Genomic DNA, 26185 nt, shown 5'->3' on the forward strand with positions numbered 1-26185 from the left:
CAGGCAGACACTGATACAGACATTCGGACACCCATGCCTGTAAATCCCTAGTGAAGTACACTACAAATGCCCAGTGCCTGTAAATTACATGCTGCTAGTGGGCCTGCAGCACTGATTTTGCCACCCACATAAGTAGCCGCATAACCATGTCTCAGGCCTGCCATTGCAAGGCATGTGTGTGCAGTTTCACTGGCACTTTGACTTGTCATTTAAATCTACTTGCCAAGTATTAAACTTCAATTTTTTCTACATATAAGTCACCTCTAAGGTAGGCCCTAGGTAACCCATAGGTCAGGGCGCTATGTAGGGAAAAGGCAGGACATGCATTTATGTGTTTTACATGTCCTGGTAGTGAAATACTCCCAAATTCATTTTCCACTACTGTAAGGCCTGGTCCTCTCATAGATTAGCATTAGAACTGCTCTCATATACTTTTAAGTGGTAGATTCTGATCTGCAAGGAGTAGCCCTGTCATGTTCAGTATTGCCAGAATGGTAATAGAAAACACTGCTTACTGGTGAAGTTAGATTTAATATTGTTATTTTAGAAATGCCACATTTAGAAAGTGGGCATTTCTCTGCACTTACTGCCATCTGTGCCTTACAGCCTGTCTCCAATCCACAACAAGTCTGTGCTGGTTGATAACTCCCCTTGTGCATTCCACCCAGACAGCCAGAAACACAGGATATGCAGTCACATCTGCATTCATCTACATACTGAACAGGTCTCCTAGGCAGGAAGGGTGGAGGGGCTCTCTTGCTCACACTTCAAAGGACTATGGCCTACCCTCACACAAAGGACTGATAACCCCCACAGGAATCCTGGCAGATAGCACTGGGCTGAAAGGAGAACTTGTGCACTTCAAAACCACTCTTTGAAGTTTCTCCCACTTCAAAGGCATTTGTGGGTATATAAACTGAGACTCTGACCCCATCAAATCAGACACTTCTGCACCTACACCTGGACTCCGTTAGAGAGACCGCCTCACTGCCCAAAGGACTCTTCTGGACTGCTTTGCTGAGGGAATGCTTTCCTACTTGTTGTCCTGCTGCTTGGTTCTCTCCAAGGGTTTGGATTGAGCCTGTCTCTGGGCCAACAAAGACTTCACTCCTTCAGGAAATCCTCGTGCATCAGAAAATCAATTCAATGGCTGCAGAAATTGACCCAGCACCTGCATCACAGCTGGAAAATCACTGCATCGCCAACCGAAATGACACAGCGCTGGACTCGCAACTGGAAATAGTTGCAGCGCCTGCCTCGTGGCTGAAATTTCATTGCATCACCTACTGGATTGACGCAGTGCATGCTCCTTTTTACAAGCGCATCCATGATTTTCAGTGCATCATCCCTGGGTGTCAAAATATCCACAGCATCACAATGAGGGACCAAGGCTGAGCTCCTGGAAATCGATGCATCACCTTGCAGCGTGGAAAGAAATGACTCATCATCTGTGCTGCGCCGGAAAATCCGACGCAGCACCTTATTTTTCAAAACATGTCCTCCTCTGCCACCCCGTGCATCGTTATTTTTGACGCATCCCAGGTACTGTGTGTTACAAAGATACAACAACTGATTCTTAAGGATTGAGGCTCTTTGAAACCATTAAAAACATTGGCGGTGACTGTTAAAGTGGCTGTAATACCGCCAACAGGCTGGCGGTAATTACTGCCAAATTATGACAATGTTGGTGATAACTCTCATAGACAGCCAATGTACCACACCAACCGCCAGGGTGTAAACACCATTGACCACGGTGGTAGCCATCAACAGCCAGACGGAAGACAAGGTACCACCCACCATATTATGACATAGCAACCCGCCAGGATTTCCGGGGCAGTACCAATGCCATTGAAAGCCTGATGGAAACACATTACAGAAAACAAAAGACTCACCAATAGAGACACAGAGAAGATCAAGGCCACTATGGAACCAGAACTTCAAGTCTTCTCGATGCTCTTCTATGCCATGCTCCACCTGGAACACCAACGCTGACGAAGACGATGACAGTGAGTGTAACAGCCTAGCACACAAGGGAGTGAGGGAGGAAAAGGAGAGTGACCCACACACGCACAACTCACACCAGACAACATACACACAACCAGCTACAGAGCAAAACCGGTCTCACAGGACACACGTCATAATAATACAAGGACTACAGTTATCCAGAACTGATAGTGTAATTTGATGCAAAGAGCCACCATATTGTCTATGTGACAAGATAGACATGAGTCACTGTTCAGAAAGGGCCAATAGCCAGTCAAAAGTGCAAAAGGGCCACATTGCCACAGGGCACAGTCCAAGGCCCAACTTGTTCCCTGATGTAATCCGCACTACCCTGTGCAGGTGCATCATGTTGGGAATGGCCAGGCACCTCAAGGAGAACGCGGGTGGGAGGCTCCTTAGCTGAATAGGCGAACTTGCCCACTGGTTCTGGAAGGGGATTCTTGCCCATTTCACTTTGCTGGGGAGTGCAAGGTCACAGTGTCTGAGTTAGGAAACTTGCCCACTGGTTCTGGAGAGGGGTCATTGTACAACTGTCCCTGGGGGGTGGCCTACATGCCCTCTGCTGGGGGTGAAGACTGATGTGTCCCAGCTGGAGGTGAGGGCTCCTTGCCCACTGCTGTTGGAGGGGAGACCCTGTCAGCCTCTGCTGGAGGTGAGGTCTGCTGTATCCCAGCTGGAGGTGAGGGCTCCTTGCCCACTGCTGTTGGAGGGAGACCATGCCAGCCTCTGCTGGAGGTGAGGGCTGCTGTGTCCCAGCCAGAGGTGAGGGCTCCTTGCCCACTACTGTGGGAGGGGGTCCCTGCCAGCCTCTGCTGAAGGAGAGGGCTCGCTGTGTCCCATCTGAAGGTGAGGGCTCCTTTCCCACTGCTGTGGGAGAGGGGCCCTGCCAGCCTCTGCTGGAGGAGAGGACTGTTGTGTCTCAGCTGGTGGTGAGGGCACCTTCACCACTGCTATTGGGGGGGAGTCTTTTGCCTCTCTTAGTTGGTGGAGTGGGAACCGTCCCTTTCCTAGGTGGTGGAGTGGGATCCTTCCCTTTCCTGGGTGGTGGAGTGGGATCCTTCCTTCTCTTGGGTGGTGGAGTGGGATCCTTCCCTCTCTTGTGTGGTGGAGTGGGATCCTTTACATTCTTGCCTCCACTACTAGGACGAGCTTCCACTGTCCCCGTCGACTGTTTGGCTGAGGTGCGGCGCTGGGTCTTTGTGACCCTGCTCTTACGGGATGGGGGGGTGGAGGGTGAGGTAAGAAGTCAAGTTGGGAAAGGAAAAGCTTCTTAGGGATGGTGTGGCAGAATGAGGGAGGAGGGATGAGAGTGGAGGTTGAGGGAGAGGTTGTTGGAGGTGTATGTCTGCTAGAATTGGGTGCAGGTGCATGGGCAGTGTGTTGATGTGAAGTGGATGGCTGTTGAGTGTCTGTGTGTGTGTGTATTTGTGTCTCTTAGGAGGTGGGGGCAGACAGGCTGGGAGAGGGTACAGGTGGCGCCTGGATGGATGTGGTGGAGGTGCTTGCAAGTGAAGTGTGTGTGCAGCTTGGTGTGGTGAAGGTGGTGGTGGCTGTTGATGCAGTGCATTCAGGTGTGAGTATGGATGTGACAATGAGGGAGGAGGAGGAGGAGCAGGGGGAGGCAGTGGAGACAGTGGATGTTGATGTGTCTGCAACTGCCTGTTATTACTGTGAGCGCTTGTGGCCTGAAGTGTGCTGCCTGTGTTTATCTGTGCCACTCTTGTGTGATGGTTTGTATGCATGCTTGTCTGTATATATGAATGGGATGGGTTGGGGTTGAGGAAATTGGGACTGGGAAGTGGTAGTTGGAGGGGGGCTGGTACGAACGGGGACAATGGCTGCCATCAGAGAGGAGGCCAGAGCCTGGAACAATCTCTGTTGGGCCGCCAAAACACTGTGAATGCCCTCCTGGAATGCATTGTATTGCTGCATCTAGGATTCCAGCCCCTGGATGGCATTCACAATGGTTGACTGCCCTACAGAGATGGATCTCAGGAGGTCAATAGCCTCCTCACTGAGGGCAGAAGGGCTGAATGGTGCAGGGCCTGAGGTGCCTGGGGTGAAGGAGATGCCCACCTTCCTGGGTGAGCAGGCATGGGCAACTCTGTGAGGGGCTACTGGGAGGGCGGTGCTGGTATGGGGGTGGGGGCTGTCCCTTGGCTGGGGTGGTCCCAGAGGTGTCCGCCACCACCAGGGAGCTTCCATCGGAGGAGGTATCAGAGTCAGTTTTGTCACCTCCTGTGTCCGCCGTGGTGCTCCCCTCGCCCTCTGTCTCACTAGTCCCCTCGGCGTATGTTGACTCTGCCTCCTGGGTCCTGTGGGATGCAGCTCCCTCTGTCACCGGTGCCACTGCTCCTCCGCCAGATGATGCTAATGCACACATGGACAGGATAACAGTAGAAAAAAGGGGGGGGAAAGGGAGCACTGGATCGATTGCAGCACCAACACCACAGATGGCATACACATTACCATCACACACAGGGATCAGGATTGAGTAACATGCATCGCACTGGCATTACTTTGGCTAGTTACCACAGGAAGATGTGAGCCAGCCCCCGCCAACTTCACCCCTCCTGGGAGTCACTAATCCCTGTCTGACATGGAATGCAACCTAGCTAGGTTACCAGATTTAGTAATATAACTGTTACCCTTGAGCTGGATCAAGCTGCGATCTCTGAGCTGGCATTAAGGGGCACCCACTAACTGACACCCAACACCAGGTTTCCATGCCACCTACCAATTATAGTTGTAATGCACACTGTACTCAGCCCCTTGTGGCTGCTGTGATGTCCTCAAGTGCATATCCAGCTCTGAGTAGGCCACCGCCAGTATGCAAGTCATCGAGGGGTCAGGTTCTGAAGGGCACCCCGCCTTCTTTGGGAGGCCATCCCCAGCTGGGCCTCCGCAGCCTTCCGGGCCCAGAATCTCAGGTCCTCCCACCTCTTCCTACAGTGGGTGTTCTGCCTGCTGTAGACCCCCAAGGTCCGCACGTCCTTGGCGATGGCACGCCAAAGACCCTGATGGGCGCTGACCTGCAGAGGAAACACAGACAGGAGGACACCATTACATGTACAATCCAGCCTGTCACACATATGGCCCACAAATCCCCTTCCAGCCCCTTTGGCACACACATTTCCCAGCGCCCACCATGTACACTGCCACCAGACATAAAACACCCCCAAATGACACGATGCTTGCACACATCTCCATGCAACCTTGTCACATGCCTCGTGCCCAAGGTGTACTCACCTGTTGGTCTGGAGGTCCATACAGCTGCCCATACTGGGTTAGGACCCCATCCACCAAGTGCTCCAACTCCTCCAAAGTGAAGGCAGGGGCCCTTTCCCCGGTCACACGGGGCATGGCAGGATCCCAACACAGGTCACAGCAGCACACGCTGTGTAGGTGTTGTCCTGTGGAAAGTGAGGAATCAAATGAGGTCATGGACAGAAAATAGCGGTCATGTCCGCAGGGGTGTACACCGTCACCACCGCCGGTGAGCTCCATTGGCCATTGTACTTCTTAGAGCTCCATGTTATACAATGAGGAATAGCACAGAGGTGCAAGGCCTCCTTCCACCATGACGTGCTGCGCTGGCAGAGTTACCTCACTTCCATCTGTCCCTACATACAGGACAGGCAGTCGTCATTTTATGGTGCTGGACAGTATTCAAATAATCGAGAACTGCGTCATTTCCATATTTTGCACATAAATTGCCATTCCCAATGTCCCATTACGTTACTGTTCTATGTACACTGAGGTGGTGGTTCCATTGTTCAAATTGTGACAGCCTACTCACTCTTGTGTCCCTTATATACCTACCACTGTGGAGGAATTGGAGGAGGAGACAAGCCCCCGTGTACAGACCCCTTGAGGACTTGGCTACACTGGAGGAGAGTCACATAATACTCACCTAAAAAACTAGACAGGGCTAAAATCACAGATCTGTGTGCTCAATTGGAGCCTGATCTAATGTCAGCTATCCATCATCCCACTGGGATTCCACCTCTAGTGCAGGTTCTATCAGTGCTCCATTTTTTGGCAACTGGTGCATTCCAGGTGTCAGTGGGCTTGACAGTAGGAATGTCACAGCCAATGTTCTCAATTGTGCTGGCAGGGGTTTTGCCTGCCTTGATCATACACATGTGGAGCTACATTGCTTCTCCCAGGTGGAAGATTTGGTCACTATGAAGGCAGGATTCAATGCAATTGGACCTGTACCCAACATTATTGGGGTGATTGACAGTACACATGTTGCGTTTGTTCCCCCCCACAAGAATGAACATGTGTTCAGGAATCAGAAGAGTTTCCACTCACTCAGTGTGCAAATGGCGTGCCTGGCTGACCAATACATCTCCCACGTCACTGCCAAGTATCCTGGGTTGGTGCATGACGCTTTTGTCCTGAACAATAGCAGCATCCCGAATGTGATGGCAGGACTACAGAGGCACAGGGTGTGGCTAATTGGAGAGCCTGACTCCCCACCCAATGTAGGTCAGTGCATGTCTTCTGATGTTAACCCCATACCATTGTGTGAGGCTAATGTTTGTCCCTCAATACTTGCAGGTGACTCTGGCTATCCAAACCTATTGTGGCTCCTGACCCCTATGAGGAATGTCAGGACAGGGCCTGAGAATCGTTATAATGAAGCCCATGGGCAAACTAGGAGAATTATTTAAAGGACATTCAGCCTCCTGAAGGGCAGGTTCAGGTGCCTCCGTCTAACCGGTGGATCCCTGTGCTACTTATCCGAGAAGGTCTGTCAGATAGTAGTGGCATGTTGCACAACCTGGCCCTCAGATGACATGTGCCTTATCTGCAGGAGGAGTAGACTGGAAATGCCCCTGTGGCAGCAGTGGACCCTGAGGACGGTGAGGATGAGGGGGTAGAGGATGTGGACAACAGAACATCAGTTAAACTTCAATACTTCAAATGACACACAGGTTCGACAGTGGAACTGACAATTCCTCTGAATATTAATGTTTTCTTTGTGGCTGTAGCAGTTTGGCATTCACTTCCTTTATATCTCTACTAACTGTCATCTATGGCTTCTCATTCTGCAGACATTGGTAATATGACAACTGTGTACTGATGTGATAACTACAGACAGATATAGGTCATTAACTGTATGCTATCACAGTGTTCAAATCATTTGCACATGATGTGACTGTTTCCATATATGCATATTTTCATCACATAAAACACTTTCACTCAGGGTGTGTTCAATGGTGTTTATTGTGGTGCAAATAATTGACAGAAATGTGCAATGGAATTGGGTGATGGTTGAGGAAATTCCAGAATATTATTCCCGTCTGTTTGTAGAACAGGTCCAGTGTCTAAGGGGCCATAGGAAGGGGAGCAAAGGCAGTTTACAAAGTGGACAGAGTGATAAGGTGGATAAGTGTGGCACAATGGTTACAGCAGCAGACCCTGATGCAGTGATTTGGCCTGGGACCAGGGTTCAATTCCCACCTTGGTGGGTCTTGGGCTCAGTTCCCTTGGACCAGATAATTCTCACTTTGGTGCCCACTCTAATTAATGAGTCCCACTCTGGGCAATAGCTTGCTTCATCCTCACAATGGCCCTGACAGCGTGTGGATGCCTGGTTTCCCCCCTGGGGCTGCCCAGCAGTGGGAGCCTCACATGGAAAATCCCGGAGGGGTTCCACAGTGGTATGTGTACAGCACCTTAAGACCCTAATGGGTGAGTAGTGTGCTATACAAGTGCAAAGTTTACAGTTTTTTTTTTATGAGGGGGACATTCAGAAGGGGCTAATTTCCTTGTGGTGGTTTTGCTCTTGGCAAGTGTCTCTGCCTTCTGTCTGGGTCGCAGGGAACGTACCGGGGTGGTTCACTTTCAGCAGGAGGAGGGGTGCTGGTGGCCTGTGTGTCCTGTGTCAGGTCCTCCTGCGCACTAGCTGAAGCGGAAGTGGTGGGCTGGTCAATAAACTGACTAGTGGTAGGGGCCCGCTGGTGTGCTGTGCATCCCCTAATGATGTTGGCCATATCTGTCAGCACCCCTGCTATGGAGACTATGGTGGTGTTGATCGTCTGCAAATCCTCCCTGATCTCCTGATGGTGTACCTCCTGCAGCCGCTTGCTCTCCTGCATGTTGGTAAGGATCTGGCCAATCTTGTCCTGGGATTGTTGGTAAGCACCCATCCTGTAGAGTTTGTTCCCTGGGCCTGCCCCCCGACGCACATCGGTCCTCCTAGTGTCCCTGTTCCCCTGTGCCTGTGTCCCCCGAATGGTGTGCCCACTGCCACATACCCCAGGTTCCTGATTGTCTTGGGGGTGAGGTGTGGACTGGGGTCCTTGTACAGGTGGGCACACTGCTGATTTACATGTCCTGGGGATAGAGATGTGGGGACGTTGGGTGCGTGCTGTGGTGTTGGATACTGATGGCTGAGGTTCTGTTGTGGACTGTGAGTCTGCTGGGGTGGCCGACTGACCAGTGGTCCCTGATGGGCCAGTTAGTTCATCCAAATCCAGAAGTCCAGAGTCACTGTCATCACTGGGGGCATCTTCTGGTGGGGGACTGGTTACTCGTGGCACCTCCTTGCCACTGAGATTGGCTGGGGCACCTGTGGGGGGTGTAAGTGATGTATTATACTTCATGTCTGTGACATATTGTACATCCCTTGCTTCCCCTCCAGTGTTGCTATTGCCCTGCCACCTTTGTTTGTGTATGGTGATGTATTGTGTGATTGTTAGTTCTCCATGTTGTTCATGCTTTAGTGATGGGTGTCCATGCAGGGGTGGGAGGGCTGTCCATGCATTGGTATAGCATGCAGGGCTTCGAAAAGGGCTTCGAAAAGGGGTTAGTCAGATGTGTAGGTACAGTGTGTAGGATGGAGTGATGGGAGGCAGGGTGAGGGGGTGAGATGGCATGGAGATATGGGGGAAGATAGGTAGCAAATATTTACTCACCAGTATGCAGTCCTCCGGCTACTCCTGTGAGTCTATCAGGATGCAGATTGCCAAGACTTACTCCTCCCATGCTGTGAGCTGTGGAGAGGAGGTGGGGCACCGCCAGTCCTCTGTATAGCGAGCTGGTGCCTTGCTGCACAACAGAACGTACCTTCACCCGTAGGTCATTCCACCTCTTCCTGATGTCATCCCTTGTTCTTGGATGCTGTCCCATGCCATTCACCCTGTCCACGATTCTCCGCCACAGCCCCATCTTCCTGGCAATGGATATTTGCTCTACCTGTGCTCCAAACAGCTGTGGCTCTACCCTGACTATTTCCTCCACCATGACCCATAACTCCTCATCTGTGAAATGGGGGTGCCTTAGTGGGGACGTGGGTATTGTGTGGTGTGTGTTGTGCAGAGGGTGTTAAGTGATGTGGTGTGGTGTGGCATGTGGGGTGTGTGACGGTTGTATGAGTGTTTGTGGTGTATATGTGTAGTTGTCTCAGTGCTCTTCGAGTATGTCTTGTGGCACTTATTTGTACTTGTAAATGGTGGTGTGTAATGTGGGTGTGTGTTTTATACTGCTATGGGTTGGTGGGTGTGGTGTGTGTATGGCCATCAGGTGTGTGATTTTCATTTTGGCCAATGTTGTGTTGTTTTGCATTTGGGTGGCCATTCTGAGCGAGCCGGTGTGTACTGCCCATGGTTTACCACCATTGAATGTCCACCGTTGTGATTCGTGGGTCATAATGTGGTGGGTTTTGTTTTGATGGCATAATGGTATGGATGTTCGTACCACCACTTTAGCACTAACCTTTGGGCAGGCGGATTTGTGTATGTGCAGTATTCTGTCGGTATGGTGTGTGTGTGTCATAAAATGCCGAATGGATATTCGCCACCACAGCGGTATGTTTGCAGCCGTCACCGCGGCGGTAAGCAGCATTTACCACCAGGGTCAAAATGAGGGCCTGTGTTCTAAAATGACAGATTAGGGCCCTGAGTACTACCTTGGCAGAGGGGATTCCTCCACACAAACGTGACAGATATCCCATCCGTCATATTACAACTCCCATAGAATATCATGGAACTTGTAATACAGCGGGCGGGATATCCATCATGTTTGTGACAGAGTAATCCCCTCCACCAAGGTTGTTATCAGGCCCTTTGTTTGCATTTGCGGTAAAAGCAATCACTTTAAAATTCAATCATGAAATGTAGATGTAATTTCCAAAACTGATGGGGGAAACAGAGAAAAGCGGCAAGAATTTGCTGCTTATTTATTTGCAGAGGAGCATTTTCACTTGTTCCCTTAGCAAGTTATATGTAAGTACTGCTATGATAAGTTAGAGGATCAGAAAACACCAGCTAAATCAATATCTAATGTATTAGAACTTCTGAGTATGCCAAATAACCACAAGACTTAGGCCCTTATTTTGATTTTGGCAGATGGAAAAGCCTGTTCACCAAAGCCGTGCAGTCAGAAAACCACCAGTGACCTGACCGCAAGGGCTAATATGAGTTTCCTGCTGGGTCGGCAAGTGGAAACAGAGTTTCCACCCACCAGCCAAGTGTGAAACAACCCACAACATTGACGCCCGCTTATAATAGAGCCGGCGTCAATGTTGATGTGAGTCGGGTGCAGTGCAGCCTCCATGTGAAGACTCAGAATCCCCAGGGCACCTGAAGGTATTAAGACCCCTGGCACCACCAGACCGTTGGCCAGCAAAAAAGTGCCCGTATTGGCGGTGGTCCTACCGCCACCTCGAGTCTGGCGGTCCTAGGATAACCAGACTCATAATGAGGGTCTTATATATATACAAATCTACCATTATACAATCTGTACATCCAATTCAAGCGATTATACTATTGGAACCAAAAACAGGTAAATTGCCTCCAACATAGTTATTGAAAGGCCTTAAGGGAAGAGTAGTCTGTTTGTCATTAGATGTTAAAAGAAATGCTGAAACTGAAGTAATAGAGAAAGAGAATGAAGAACCACTTATTATCTTGGTAAATGGTGTACTGACTAAGAACTAAACAATTTGGCAGGAGATAGTAGATGTTAATAAAGTTAAACAAGCAACATTATATCTGCTACAAAATAATGTTTATTAGAAGTTAATGTGGAACCTACTGTACCAAATATTGATGATGACAGTTTGACAGGGACTGGGACTGAGCAGAAACAATTTATCAGCACTACAGCATCCATCCATTACATTCCAAAGAGGTCATTGAAGATATCATTGACCTTTTCCAAATGAAGCAAGCTAACGGATCTACTATGTGTGTATGGGAAAAGACTTTAGACTAGGAGGTCAGTATGATTACCATTCCATACAAACACCAGGAGGTGAATGCCAATCAACACAATTGTATTCAGAAGATGTGAGATTTAGACAGTGTATTCCATACATATTTCACCTTCTCTATGAGAGTGACTTGTCTGGACTTTCATGTGCAGTGAATCACATTCTGAAAACAGGAACTAATCTTCAAAATATATCTGCAAGAGATTTTGTAAGCAAAGTTCATGAAAAGGATTAGAACTCTGAATATTACTTGGTTAATTTAATGGTGTGCGTACGGGGTACCAATGAATATTGGTTCAGGTGTCATGGAAAATAGAAGTGTATGCTGAGGAACCTAGGACCCCAACCTGTTTTTGTCACAGAGTGTGCAGAGTATGCATGGAATGACCTCATTCATTTCTTAAGAAAAGCAAATTCTTATATAAAAGATATTAATGTAAAAACAGCTGGAGAACTGTGCTCATTAGATCCTGCTATTTCAACCACAGGTTCCAAGCTATTCTTGCTTTTATCTGCAATAAGAATACCAAAATTTGGATCACAAAGTGATGAGTCTTGACTTTTATAGAACAATGTGTGACATGTGGCATACCAAAACATACTGTTGAAAAAGGTATTATATAGCAAATATTGTGTATCCAAACACATAGGTGTGGAAAGTATTGTTATCGTACAAACAGGTCCAAAGGACATTTTTACTCAAGATGTCAATTTGGATTTCCATGGCCTGTTTTTTCAGAAGGAATAGTAAACAGTTTATTGTCTTCAGTCATAAATACAGTGACAAGGGATCTCCCAAAAATACATATAACTTAAGAAGAGCAGAAGAGTCCAAAATACATCAATGACTACACTCTATTGATTTAAAAAATGTGGAATGATAATGTGGACATTAATTTCATTGCAGACAACTTAATTGCTAAAGCTCAATATGTCACATAGTACATTACAAAATCTGTAAAAGCTGAAATGAAGGAGATGTGGGCGGAGATTTCTGCAGAAGAGACACTTAGCAAAATATGATATTCCTTCAGCTTGAAAATGCTTTCCCATAGGGAAATGGGGTACTATGAGGCCTCTGACAGACTTAGTTGAGCATGTTTGTTCTCAAAATGAAAATGAATTGTCTGGGTAGGTCTTAGCATATCTAGTACAAGAAACAGAGTACTGAAATCTTCCCCTGAAATTCAGTACCTGGCAGAGATTCATCCAGAAAGTACAAACCTTGTAAAATCAAATATGTTGGATACATACTATCCAAGAAGAAGTGCTCATCTAGAAGAAACATGCTTTTATGAAATTCTTCAAAAATACAGATATAGAAGTAAAGTATTTGAAAATATAGAAGTTAAATATGCGGTTTGTGGATGTGATGGGTGCTTAGTCCAACATGAAAAACAAAATGTAATTAACCATCAAAAACGTAGCTGTTAGACTTCTGAGAAAATATAATTTTTCTATTTAGCACTTGTACAACTGTTTAAACCATGGCGTACTGAACTGCAATTACGTTGAGACTATTACTGCTGTGAGAAATCTTTTTTAATGCTGCAAAGGATTCTATTCAGAGTCCATGTTAAAAAACTACTTACAAATGTTAAACAATGAGATATACCAAGACAAAACTATTGCTGCAGAGATAGCAAAGGATAGTTCTCAAAGCCAGGATCGTCTAGGAAAACCTACTATTGAAAATGAAGCTACAATAGCTATGAATAAAGTGGAAACTGAAAAGGATCACAAAGTGATGAGTTTGTATTGTCTTTTATAGAACAATATGTGACATGTAGCATACCAAAACATACTGTTATAAATGGTCTCAGAGAGTAAGTACTGCATTTACAAACACATAGATGTGGAACAAGCTACACTGGAATCAGTAGATCTAGATCAGTTAGTTGGACAACTAAACAATAAGCAGAAATATATTTACATTGAAGTGAAAGAAAAAATAGAACATGGAATACATGAAAAAAGGAATGCAGGGCCAGATGTAGGAAGCCTTTTACATGTCGCAAACTGCAAAAAACGCAGTTTGCGGCATGCAAAAGGCCGAACGCGATGCATATCCCCAAATTGCGAGTCGTTACCGACTCGCAATTTGGGGATGCGACTCGCAAATAGGAAGGGGTGTTCCCTTCCTATTTGAGACCGCATAGACATGCTGAGTTGCTTTGTGACCGCGAATGCGGTCGCAAACCAACTCGCAGTTACCACCAGTGTCACACCTTCCCCTTTGTGAATGCCGAAATAAATATTTTTTCAGAGCAGGCAGTGGTCCTAATGACCACTGCCTACTCTGAAAAAAACGAAACCAAATGGTTTAGGTTTATTTTTCATTTTGCAACTCGTTTTTCTTTAAGGAAAACGGGCTACAAAATGAAAAAAAAAAACTGCTTTATTGACAAAGCAGTCACAGACATGCAGGTCTGCTGACTACAGCAGGCCTCCATCCCTGTGAGTGCAGGGACTCGACATGGGGTCGCAAACTGCAGCCCACCTCATGAATATTTATGAGGTGGGTCTTTGGGACCCCACAGCGAGTCGCAGAAGGTGTCTGAGACACCTTTCTGCATAAAATTTTGCGAGTTGCAAATTGCGAGTCGGTCTGACTCGCAAATTGCCACTCTCAAAATTTGACTTTACTACATCTGGCCCGCAAATGCATATTATTGAAGCCGATACTGTTATACATTAGTGGTCAGGCTGTTACTGGAAAATGTTTTGTAATCAATGTTAACTCTACTTACTGACAGAAAATCACTGATTCAAACTTATTGTGTATTAAAACTGCACTTACTGGATTAGCTGTATACAATGTCAAGAGAATAACAGTACATAGACAGCTTATGCTAATGGTAGGACATGACAAAGTTATTTGGTGAAGCTTGTCAAGAGGTAGCAAGAGTTTTGGGGAAGGCGAAGCTTTTGGTTATTGATGAAGTAAGCATGGTTTCGAATTTAATGCTTGCCTTTGTCTACCTGTGAATGGAAGAGATTTTAAAAACTGAATACAATGTCTTGTTTGGAGGAAAGCATTTGAATGTTTTTGGAAACCTACTACAACTTGCTACTGTAAAAGCACAGACAGTTTTTAAAACTCTTTTACATGATGAGACTCGAAACTCAGTAGGAAGTAGAGGCAATGTCAACATTTTGCAATATTTTCAGAATGGCTGGACAAAGAATTCCACTCCGCCGGCAGAGTTCGCAGTTTTCCCCACTCCGCGTGGAGCATGGAATTCAGAAAAACTCTGTGAAGTGATGCAGAGCGGAGCTTTTTCTCACGCTTACCAATGTTAAGTTGGCGAATGCGAGTGAAAAAAATCGCTAAGTTGGCGAATGCGAGCAAGATTTCTGAACGTGAGCGGTGATGATAGGCCATGACTGCTCACAGTGAGAAAGCTGTCTCTTGTGTTGAAGAGGCTGCCACTCAAGTAGAAAATCTACTAGAGTGACAAAAAGAAGTTACCATCCTCTGGTGCTCCGTGTGATGCCATTTGTGCTAATTTTACAGTGCAGGAGAAACTCCAGGCTCTGAAAATCAGTGCAAACAGCGCAAGTTACCCAAACTCCGCCGCTCACGGAACTCCGCATGGTGCAGAGAAGTTTGTTTGACACTTTGCGGAGTTCTGCATGGCAGAACTCCACAAACTCAGCCCAGACCTAATTCTCATTACAGAGAGCTTGTGAAAAATATGATACAGAAGAGAAAATCGGTGTTAGAAAGTCGACTTATTAAGAAACTGTTTCCTTCTAACAAGACAGCAGCAGAGCTAATGTATACATTTTGTAAGGAGGGGAAGTATATAGTTTCTTCCATGCCTACACTTTAAAAGTGTGCAGCCTCTAAAGAAGAATTATTAAAACCAGAGAATGAAAACATTTTGGAGATTGCTGCTGTTGACAAAATGGAACACCAAGGAGTAACTATACTACTCAGTGAAAAATTACAAAATAAGTGGAACTCTTTGGAGGAATCTGTTTCTAGGACTGCTGACTAGAAAAATCTTTACGTCTCTGCAAGAACTGTGGAATGATTTTAAGACATAATTTAAATGTTGAAGAAGGGTTAGTAAATGGTGCCATGGGTAAAATTGTTGATTTTGTTTTTTTTCTTAACCTTGATGAGTTCGAATTCTTAGCTGTAAATTTTGATCAGGTTGATGCTGTGAAGCAAATAGAAAGATGTGTTGTATGCTTTTTGCTTGAAAAATATTTGTATGTCTGACGAAAACCGTTTCCAGTTTGTCTCGCGTATGCTGTAACAATCCACAAGTCTCAAGGCTGAAGTGTTGATGCTGCATTTATTATTATCGAAAGTATAGTTTTTAAAGAAGGAATGTCATATGTGGCATTGTCATGAGTTCAAACATTAGCTGGTTTGTTTCTAATTGATTTTCATGAGAAGAAGCTAAGTGCAGATGTAAATTTTGTGAGAGTATAACAGATTAAGAAGTAAATATGCTCCTGATTTAGGACAGTACCCTGTTTATGAAAAACAGAAACTATGGACCAGATTCAGGAAAAGTGGCGCTACATTACATGTAGTGCCAATTTTCTTGCGGCTACTTATGTCCCCCTACCACCATTGTGTGTGTTGTATTTAAAATATGATGCACCATGGCGCAAGTTAGAGGGCAATAACATCAGAATTTCTGATGCTATTGATGTACTGTTCAGGGTTAGCGCCAAAATGTTTACGTTAACCATGAACAGTAAAAGGGGGTTTATTGAAAACAATTGCATGCCCCCTTTTAACAACTGCCCTGAGCGGGCATTAAAAATGCCTGAAAAATGATGCAAAGAAATCTTTTACATTTCATTGCACCACTTTGTAAATTTGGTGTGGCAATTTTGGCCTTGTTGGAGCACATTAGCTTAAACAAACTGATGCTAATTTGGCACACGGAGGCACTAGCGTTTCTTAAATATGCCCCAATGTCCTAAACAGAAACTGACAAAACAGTCAAAAAAGATTATAGATAAGATGTAGAGCAAAGCTAAAGAAGAAGGTGTAAAAAAAAGAAAAGTGGAAAAGGATGTGGATATTGTTGGTTACCAGTCAGATAACACTAGTGTTGTTAACTACTATGCTAATGTTTTTCTCTGTGTTCTCTTCTATCTACCACATGAAGTAAATGCTATCCAAAAAAAAAAAAAACACAGAACACATTGTGTACAGCACTTTTTAATTGCTTTTGGTTGTTATCTCGAAACAGAACTGTAATACAATCTACTTCAAGAAATCAAGCACTATTAGATAAATAAATTGGATATATAGTATTTACTTTAAATGTTCCACAAGGTGCACAGGAATTTATTATGGTGATTCTTGTAAGTTTAGAAGAAAATGTGATTATCGATGATATATTTGGAATCCGTTACACATGGAACCATGAGTGCAAAGATTGTTCTTTCTCATCTGCCACTAAAATCCAATCAGAGCAATTTTTGCACATAAATCTGCGGGATTTTAAAAGTGTCTTTTGAAAAATTCATTAAAAAGTGACCAAAATAGGATTTTTCCAAAATGTAAATCAAATGCATTGCCTACATTGCTTATTCAGAGTGGCGAAAACATTATAGGAATGTTTCAATGAGGCAGAGCGAATGGAACAAAATTGGATACCAAGATTACCAACTTTATAGCCGGACAGATATCAGTTTCGGGAGGAACATATGGTACTTTGGCTATAATGTTCCTTAAAGGATTAAACATTACTTCTGGAAATTACACTAAATATGTGAAGACTGAAAGTGGATGGACAGAATGTAATGACAGGGGTCTCCAATTTAAAATATAAAACTATCTTTCAAGCTTCCTAAATTCCGACTTATTGTTTCTTCAATCAAAGTACTAAGGTGGATTCGTAGTATAGCATTGGATATAGTCTTCTTTGCATGTGGATAATTACTACTTCAAACATCATTCAGCCTAACAAGGGTGATGTCTTCAAGAACATGTGAAAATGCTTCATGTGCTTAAAATGTTTTGTAATACTTTTCAGAAATAAAAACTGGTGCAGAGCCTTTACTTTTCATCAATCATTATTGGTTAAGACATAATTTCACCTATCATGGGTGATGTCAACAAATGTTATGGAAAATCAACTGTGGATGAACTTCTTTGTAACACAGCCATAGGAGGTCAACAGCTTCCTCATTGAGGGCAGCAGGGCTGACAGGGGCATGAGCAGAGGTGCCTGTGGCAAAGGAGATGCCCACCCTCTTGGGTGAGCAGTCACGGCCAACTGGGTGTGGATCTACAGGGAGGACGGTGGTAGAAAGGTGGGTGGTGGACAAAGATGGTGCTGGGGTGGTCCCAGATGGGTCTGCTACAACCAGGGAGTTTCCACTGGAGGAGGATTCCGAGGATGATGATGTCAAACATGTCTCCCCGTGGCACTCCCCACACCGTCCAGTCTGTGGGTCCCTCGCTGTCCGTGGTCTTAGCAATCCGCGTCCCGTGGCCAGCAGCTTCCCCACTCACCTGTGCCCTGTCTCCTTTGCCTGACGATGCTGGTGCACACAAGCAGAGAGAGAGGGAGAGAGAGAGAGAGAGGGTCATAACATTCTTCACACACACTTACACACACACACGCACACACACACACATTACAACATGCACAGAAGTAGCTATACATCTCCTGCTAGGAAAGGCCCAGTCAAATACCCTTCACAGCATAAACCATGTCACCAGATGATACTTCCAACTTTCCCACTTACAAACAGTCTCACCAACAACATAAGCTAACCAGTTGACCACAACTTGGCCATCCCATCAAATCACCTGTTACTCAAAAGCATCACACTAGATTGATAGGCAAAACCAAAACATTTATCCCCATACAGCTCATCACTGTCTATCATAACATCAGTCTAAGGAAATGCAGGCTACTGATAACACAATATCATGCCTACTGCAACTCCATAGCTGCCAAGTCCATCAGCAAAAACATGTTCCATGAAAGGTATGTCATCATACTTCACATATGACACAACATCTTGCCTTCCAATCACATGCCTAACAGATCAATCCGCACATTACTCACACAATGGCATAAATATTTGATCAATACACTCCATGTGTCATTCCCATACAGTGGGTATTACTAATTCACAGTACATGTCTGGGAAACTTGTATCTAGATACTAGTGATAGATTCATCAGGAGTTTCTGCACCCACTAATCAGATACATTGTCACATAGACAACAACTATATTTACTGCAATTGGGGGCTACTTAGCACACAGTATACATCCACAGAAAACCGCAGGGAGCATAGTTACACCATCAAAACTATGGACACCATGCATTGTGCTTGAAGGGCTTATACCACTCACCCAGACATGCTGAATGGAAGCCTCTACTTGACAACATAAGAACACCTAAATCACTAGCAACTGTCCTGACATGTGATCCTCACTACCTAAGTCCAGACTGAACACTTATACATCTGATTACCAGTGTACCCATAAATGACTCATGCACCTAGAGAAAAGCTAAAGTACTGACAACATATCCCACTACACCAACAGGTGTATGTGATATGGAACATCTGATACATCATTAAGTTAGGCAGAAATGAGCATAACCATAACTGTCCAAACAGCCTCGGATCAGCTAAGTTAAGTCTGCAAATAATTAGGCAACAATATATAATCAGACATGTAGTATCAATTGACACATGATGTAGGCAGTAAATAGCATATGTAACACTCATATAGGTATGGCATTGGCCTATCTAGAATGGACAATATACATCGGCTAAGGGTTAAGCAGCCTAGCCACTTGCCTTCTCTGCAAAATACATATTGGGATACAAGTGTCAATGAAAGACTGTGAAATGTGAAGGTCTAATGGTCTCCATGAGTTCCACACTGTAGGATGTCCACCCTTACCAAAACGTCACATTTCCCATTGTAGGAACATGACATGAAAATGGTGACACCTCCTGAAACCTCATTCGGTCAGTACTAAGTTGTCAATAACAAAAGCCAGATTTGGATGACAGCCTCACATGAAGTGTACAACTATTTCAGGACACAGGATTATTTGGCCCTGTAACTCATCTGTCAGACCCAATGTTGCACATATAGCAGATCCTGTGAAATAGGAGTGGTCAGACACCTTAGAGATACACGACTTACCATTTGGATGAAAGGCCTTCGGGACATTAGGTGGGAAGGTTGACTCAGTAGGGAAAAAATATATATGGCTGAGTAGAGTCACATATATGACACAATCACATGTGCATCTCCACATGCAGTCTTATTATTTGCTACATACAGTTGATCAACATGTTTCCAAGGACATTACAATGGCCACATCTGTGTCTGCATTTTGGCAACTCAAGTACCATGTATTCTAAGTAGTCAATATACCTGTAGAACATACAACATTGTCACAGTTGCAATACGTAGACAATACAGTAAACTATCAGAGGAAAATATATGGGTTCTGTCAGTACTTAGCCCCTTGTGGCTGCTGTGCTGCCATCAAATGCCCATCCACCTCAGGGTAGGCCACCAACAAAATGCGGGCCATTAGGGAGGTCAAGTTCCGATGGGCACCCCTCCCTCATTGGGAGGACATCCCAAGATGGGCCTTTGCAGTCTTCTGGGCCCAGAGTTTCAGGTCCTCCCACGGCTTCCTACAGTGGGTGCTCCACTGGCTGTGGACCCCAGCGTCTGCACTTGCTTGGCGATGGCACGCCAAATTCCCTTCTTCTAATGGGTGTTGACCTGCATGGATGACACAGACAAAAGGAGAAAGTCATGTCCACATGCACCATACAAATAGTGGTAGACAGTAAACATCAGTAACAGCAAGTAGGCACACATTCTCATCCTCTCAGCTCACAATCTTTCACAAAATACCATCTGCATGCTTCCACTCCTTCACTAGTTTACTTTAAAGGTATACCTTTATACACCACACCTATAACGCATTGGAATTACATTGGACTCCCCTGCTCCTCTTGTATACCACATATCTGTTCATACAGGATAAGAACCTCCTCCACTAGCTTCTCCAGCTATTCAGGGGTCAGGAGACATTTGGTTTAAATTTGCAGGGATCAAATTTAGGCCCGCTATTCCTGCCTGGGTCAAAGACATTTTAGGAAAAAACCAGGAATTTGATACTTTTCTCGAAAATGAGTAATCCTGGTGTAAATTATGGTAGGGAGTTTGTATCTAGTACATTTGGGTTGCTGTGGAAATTTGAGAAAGGGAGCTAACTGCCAACCATTCTCAATTAGCGTGAAATTGAAATAGAAACTAGAGTTAGGGAATATGGTTGCTGTAGAAACCCAATCCATAAATGCAGAATCACAATATTTTTTAAGATGAATATGGTTATCTGAAATGAGAGTACTAATCACAACCCAACATGCCTGCGGGTCACGATAGATCTGATATACCGTCCCAGAAAACGTTTTAGACACTAAAATGGCTACCCCTCAAACAGCGGTGTTACCCAAAGCATAGTAGGCTTGAGCAATAAAATTAGGGAGCTTTAGAAGCTTATTCTGGCATGTGAGATGCACTTCCTGCAACAACAAAAATCTGTGATTGTGAAGTCCTAAGCCAGCTGAGAAATGCAGCAAAATTGACTTGGTTATTATTATTACAAGAGATGACTCTTAATTCATCCCCTGGCCCCCTTTTACCAAAAGTAGTCATTCTGTGTCACTATCTTAAAAATTTACCCTGTGGATTTTTTATAGGGATAGTATTGTTGTCTACTTTGCCCTCTGCTCTTTTTCCGCACCCTAGTGCAGAAACCCCCGTACCAGAGGCATAATATTCCCTACCCCATCCTTGGTGGGTCCAACCCATCATGACCCCACCAACCAGTGCATCACCCCCACACCCCCAATTCTTCACCCACATACCCGACACTAGAGTGCATTGACGTGGCACCCCTAGGGCCCTGATCTCCAAGAGAGCAGCAAGGCGGCAAAACAGTGATTACAGCAAACATACAGAATCCAAGTGCAGCGCCGATATCAATCAACCCCTGTCAGCGAGAAACCCTAAATGGCATTATCACTACCTCCCTCACATTCCCTCAGTTCTCCCCCTTGCATCTCACATCCCCTGTACCTTTTGCACAGGCTTATTATCCTTTAAGCCCTAGTTTTCCAAGCAGACAGCCGAATATATGGGACCAAAAAAACATCAATACACAAACATGCAATGTCAGCGCATCAATACATCGTTAAATAATATTCAAAATATGGAATAGTCCCCAAGAAACAATCTGCAGTGCTGGACCCATAGATTTCTCCTCATCTTGTTAGTCCCGCTTTTTTTCTTTTATTTCTGTTTTTTTGTTCTTCTCATTCTTCACAAGCCACCTCTTCTTCCCTGAACGTTCTGGAAAATTTTTGCTTGCCCCTTATACAGTACTTTGAGTTTCGCTAGTTGTATGATGCCAGCCGGAGCCCCCAATCTTTTGAAATCGTCTATTAATCCGACAAACTCACAACGTCCGTGGGCTGCTGCCACTGACATGTCCGAAAACACATGAAAGCTAAAGCTATCGTCCAATTTAAATTCACGTACTTTTACTCGCTTGAGAGAGGATTTGCTCCTTAATTCTATAGTCGCCAAAATTAACCAAGATGGTACGAGGATACTTTGAGTTGGCAAGAGGAATAAATGGTACCCTATGAGCCCTCATGATGCATAAATCCCCTCCCGTTTCTGCCCTATCTGGAAGGATGATTTTACAGATGAGTTCAGAGACCACCTTAGTCACAGATGAGGCTGTTTCAATCTCCTCAGTGACCCCTACAAATCTAAGATTTGAGCGCCATGATATGTTTTCCATCTCATCAAGTTTGATTTGGAGATCCTCTACTTCAGATTGGATCCGAGATGTTGAAGTTTCTACTTGGTTTTCAACATCCTCTAAGTCAGGAACCCTCTGCTCCACCTGTGACATCCGAGTCGAGAGATGAGTGTTTAATTGATTAAGCTGGTCCTTTGTCTTCCTGCGAGTCTCCTCCTAAGATACTTTTATAGCTTGAAGCTCTACTAAGATCTGTCCCATCAGCTCCTCTATTGTCGCAGAGCTGTTTGTTGCACCTATTGTGCTGACCAGAATGAGGGGGTTATGCAAAGAGCTGGGGGTCGAAGGCATAGTATTGGTTTCCGAGCTATCTGAGATTGGGTCGAATACCCTTGAGCAAGACCCACCCAACACCAAAACAGAGACAGCAACTGGAGGCACTCTGATATTTGTTGCAGTTTTTTTGCCGGCAGGGGTTGTTTTCTCGAGCCCTCCCTCTTTTGATACTTCCCCTTTGATCACTTTGAGTAATCCTTTAACATTACTACTGACATTTGAAAACAGCAGGTATGCAGGTTTCACCATAAATTTCACCTTGTGTTGAGGGGATGTCCTAGAGCAGACAGGAGGGGGGTTACCTAGTACCTCTAGAGTGGGTGATAGAGAGGGAGACACAATTGCCGAACAGATTTGAAGACATGGGTCAGCAGGCCACAGTTCTGGTTGCACAGGGATTTCCACAGTGCTAGGATCCAGCATGGCTGAGAGATCCAACGAAGCAGGTGAAGAATCCTGGACCCCAGCAGAATCTCTTAAAGAACCTGCTATGTCTTGTTGGGGAGAACTATGTCTATACCTGCCTGTAGCAGGTGTGGGGGGTTTAGAGTTTGGTTCTTTTGTGTTCTTGTCCACTGTCTGTGCTTTGAACCCACCATCACAGGCCATACGTTTTATTGTAAACTGAAGAAAAGATTGGGACCTTGAGGCAGAGATGAAACCAAAAATGATGCCGAGAGGAGGCCAAGGAGACTGGAGGGGGTGGCAGTCAGAATAATAATTGTGGATATCCTAAATTCGGGGGACAGAGAGCACACACAAGGAAGGGGTACCAGAGGGCATCTAGGGGCAACAAGCTGCATCCACGTGAGCGCAAACCGCTTTCATCACACCCCTGCCCATGCAGGTGAGCTTAAAGGAGTGTTCGGCTGGACGCCAAATCCTGAAAAATGCCCAAAATTTTCGAGGCAGCAAAAAGTCTTGGGTACGGTACTTGCTTCTTCAGGGCAGGCTATGTGCACAGCAAAATTTAACAACTTTGCAGCTTTATCGGAGCAGTCCTGAGATCGAGAAACATTCAATAGCTAACTGTATATTGTCCCTCCCCTGCCATACGTAGCACACATTGTCTCCCCTTTTTTCTTTTTCCCCCTCTCGCCTACTGTTGTCTGCTTGCTTCTGCTTCCTTCAGTTTTTAAGTCCTTAGATCGGTGCAGGGCAAAAGTCCCCCCCCCCCCAAATAGTCCCCTGAGTAGTCCCCTCGCGCTGGTCCCCAAAAAATACCCCCGAAGCCTGGGGACGTTCCTGCACTGCCACCCCCAGCCTCCCAGCCCACATTCTCACACTCTCCAATACTGCACCTTTATTTATCTGTGTGTGTGCGAAGTCTGTGCTTTCTATGTGGCTGCTCTATATCCCCCCTCCTCTCTTTTCCTTCTTCTCTCCTTTGAATGCCCTCAAAAATAGTTAGAGAAATGATGGAGGGGGTCTGTCTTCCAGAAAAGAGATTGTCTAAGTAGGAAATGTAGGAGGCTGGCCTGGCTTGTAGTGGGTACCAAGGGGTACTTACACTCTGTACCAGGTCCAGTTATCCCTTATTAGTGTAGAAGAGGTGTTTCTAGCAGCTTAGGCTGATAGAAGGTAGCTATAGCAGAGCAGCTTAGGCTGAACTAGGAGACATGCAAAGCTCCTATTATACCACTGGTGTCATATGCACAATATCATAAGAAAACACAATACACAGATATACTAAAAATAAAGGTACTTTATTTTTATGGCAATATGCCAAAAGTATCTCAGTGAGTACCCTCAGTATGAGGATGCCAAATATACACAAGATATATGTACACAATACCAAAAATATGCAGTAATAGCAAAAGGAAGTAATACAAGCAATGTAGAATTACAGTAGATTGCAATAGGAGCACATAGGTATGGGGCAACACAAACCATATACTCCAAAAGTGGAATGCGAACCACGAATGGACCCCAAACCTATGTGAGCTTGTAGAGGGTCGCTGGGGCTGTAACAAAACAGTGAGGGTTAGAAAAATAGCCCACCCCAAGACCCTGAAAAGTGGGTGTAAAGTGCACCTATATTCCCAGAGAGCACAGAAGTCGTGATAGGGGAATTCTGCAAGGAAGACCAACACCAGCAATGCAACCAAAGTGGATTTCCGGACGAGGGTACCTGTGGAACAAGGGGACCAAGTCCAAGAGTCGCGATAAAGTTGAGAGGGGGCAGATGCCCAGGAATAGCCAGCTGAGGGTGCAAAGATCACTGGATGGTAGAAGCTGTGGATTCTGCAAGAACGAAGAGGGCTAGAAACTTCCCCTTTGGAGGATGGATGTCCCACGTCGTAAAGAAGCTTGCAGAGATATTCTCACGTAGAAAGACCGCAAACAAGCCTTGCTAGCTGCAAGGGTTGCGGTTAGGGTTTTTGGATGCTGCTGTGGCCCAGGAGGGACCAGGATGTCGCCACTTGGATGAGAAGACAGAGGGGGCGCCCAGCAAGTTAGGGAGCCCTCACAGAAGCAGGCAGCACCCGCAGAAGTACCGGAACAGGCACTTGGAAGAGGAGTGAACCGGAGCTCACCCGAAGACACAAAAGGGAGTCCCACGAAGCCGGAGGACAACTCAGGAGGTTGTGCACTGCAGGTTAGAGTGTCGGGGACCCAGGCTTGGCTGTGCACGAAGGAAATCCTGGAAGAGTGCACAGGAGCCAGAGCAGCTGCAAATCAAGCGGTACCCAGCAATGCAGTCTAGCGCGGGGAGGCAAGGACTTACCTCCACCAAACTTGGACTGAAGAGTCATTGGACTGTGGGAGTCACTTGGACAGAGTTGCTGAGTTCCAGGGACCACGCTTGTTGTGCTGAGAGGGGACCCAGAGGACCGGTGATGCAGTCTTTTGTTGCCTGCGGTTGCAGGGGGAAGATTCCGTCGACCCACAGGAGATTTCTTCAGAGCTCCTGGTGCAGAAAGGAGGCAGGCTACCCCCAGAGCATGCACCACCAGGAAATAGGAGAGAAAGCGGCAGGATCAGCGATACAAGGTTGCAGTAGTCATCTTTGCTACTTTGTTGCGGTTTTGCAGGCGTCCTGAGCAGTCAGCGGTCGATCCTTTGGCAGAAGGTGAAGAGAGAGATGCAGAGGAACTCTGATGAGCTCTTGCATTCGTTATCTAAAGAATTCCCCAAAGCAGAGACCCTAAATAGCCAGAAAAGGAGGTTTGGCTATCTAGGAAGGAGGATAGGCTAGCAACACAGGTAAGAGCCTATCAGGAGGAGTCTCTGACGTCACCTGCTGGCACTGGCGAATCAAAGCAGTCCAGTGTGCCAGCAGCACCTTCTGTTTCTGGGAGGTGCAGGTCAGGGGAGTGGTCACTCCCCTTTCCTTTGTCCAGTTTCTCCCCAGAGCAGGGCTGGGGGATCCCTGAACCGGTGTAGACTGGCTTATGCAGAGATGGGCACCATCTGTGCCCATCAAAGCATTTCCAGAGGCTAGGGGAGGCTACTCCTCCCCAGCCCTGACACCTTTTTCCAAAGGGAGAGGGTGTTACACCCTCTCTCTGAGGAAGTCCTTTGTTCTGCCTTCCTGGGCCAGGCCTGGCTGGACACCAGGAGGGCAGAAACCTGTCTGAGGGGTTGGCAGCAGCAGCAGCTGCAGTGAAACCCCGGGAAAGGCAGTTTGGCAGTACCCGGGTCTGTGCTAGAGACTCAGGGGATCATGGAATTGTCTCCCCAATGCCAGAATAGCATTGGGGTGACAATTCCATGATCTTAGACATGTTACATGGCCATGTTCGGAGTTACCATTGTGACACTATACATAGGTAGTGACCTATGTATAGTGCATGCGTGAAATGGTGTCCCCA

This window comes from Pleurodeles waltl, chromosome 1_2 (assembly GCF_031143425.1).
Source record: "Pleurodeles waltl isolate 20211129_DDA chromosome 1_2, aPleWal1.hap1.20221129, whole genome shotgun sequence".
In the NCBI taxonomy this organism is placed as follows: Eukaryota; Metazoa; Chordata; class Amphibia; order Caudata; family Salamandridae; genus Pleurodeles; species Pleurodeles waltl.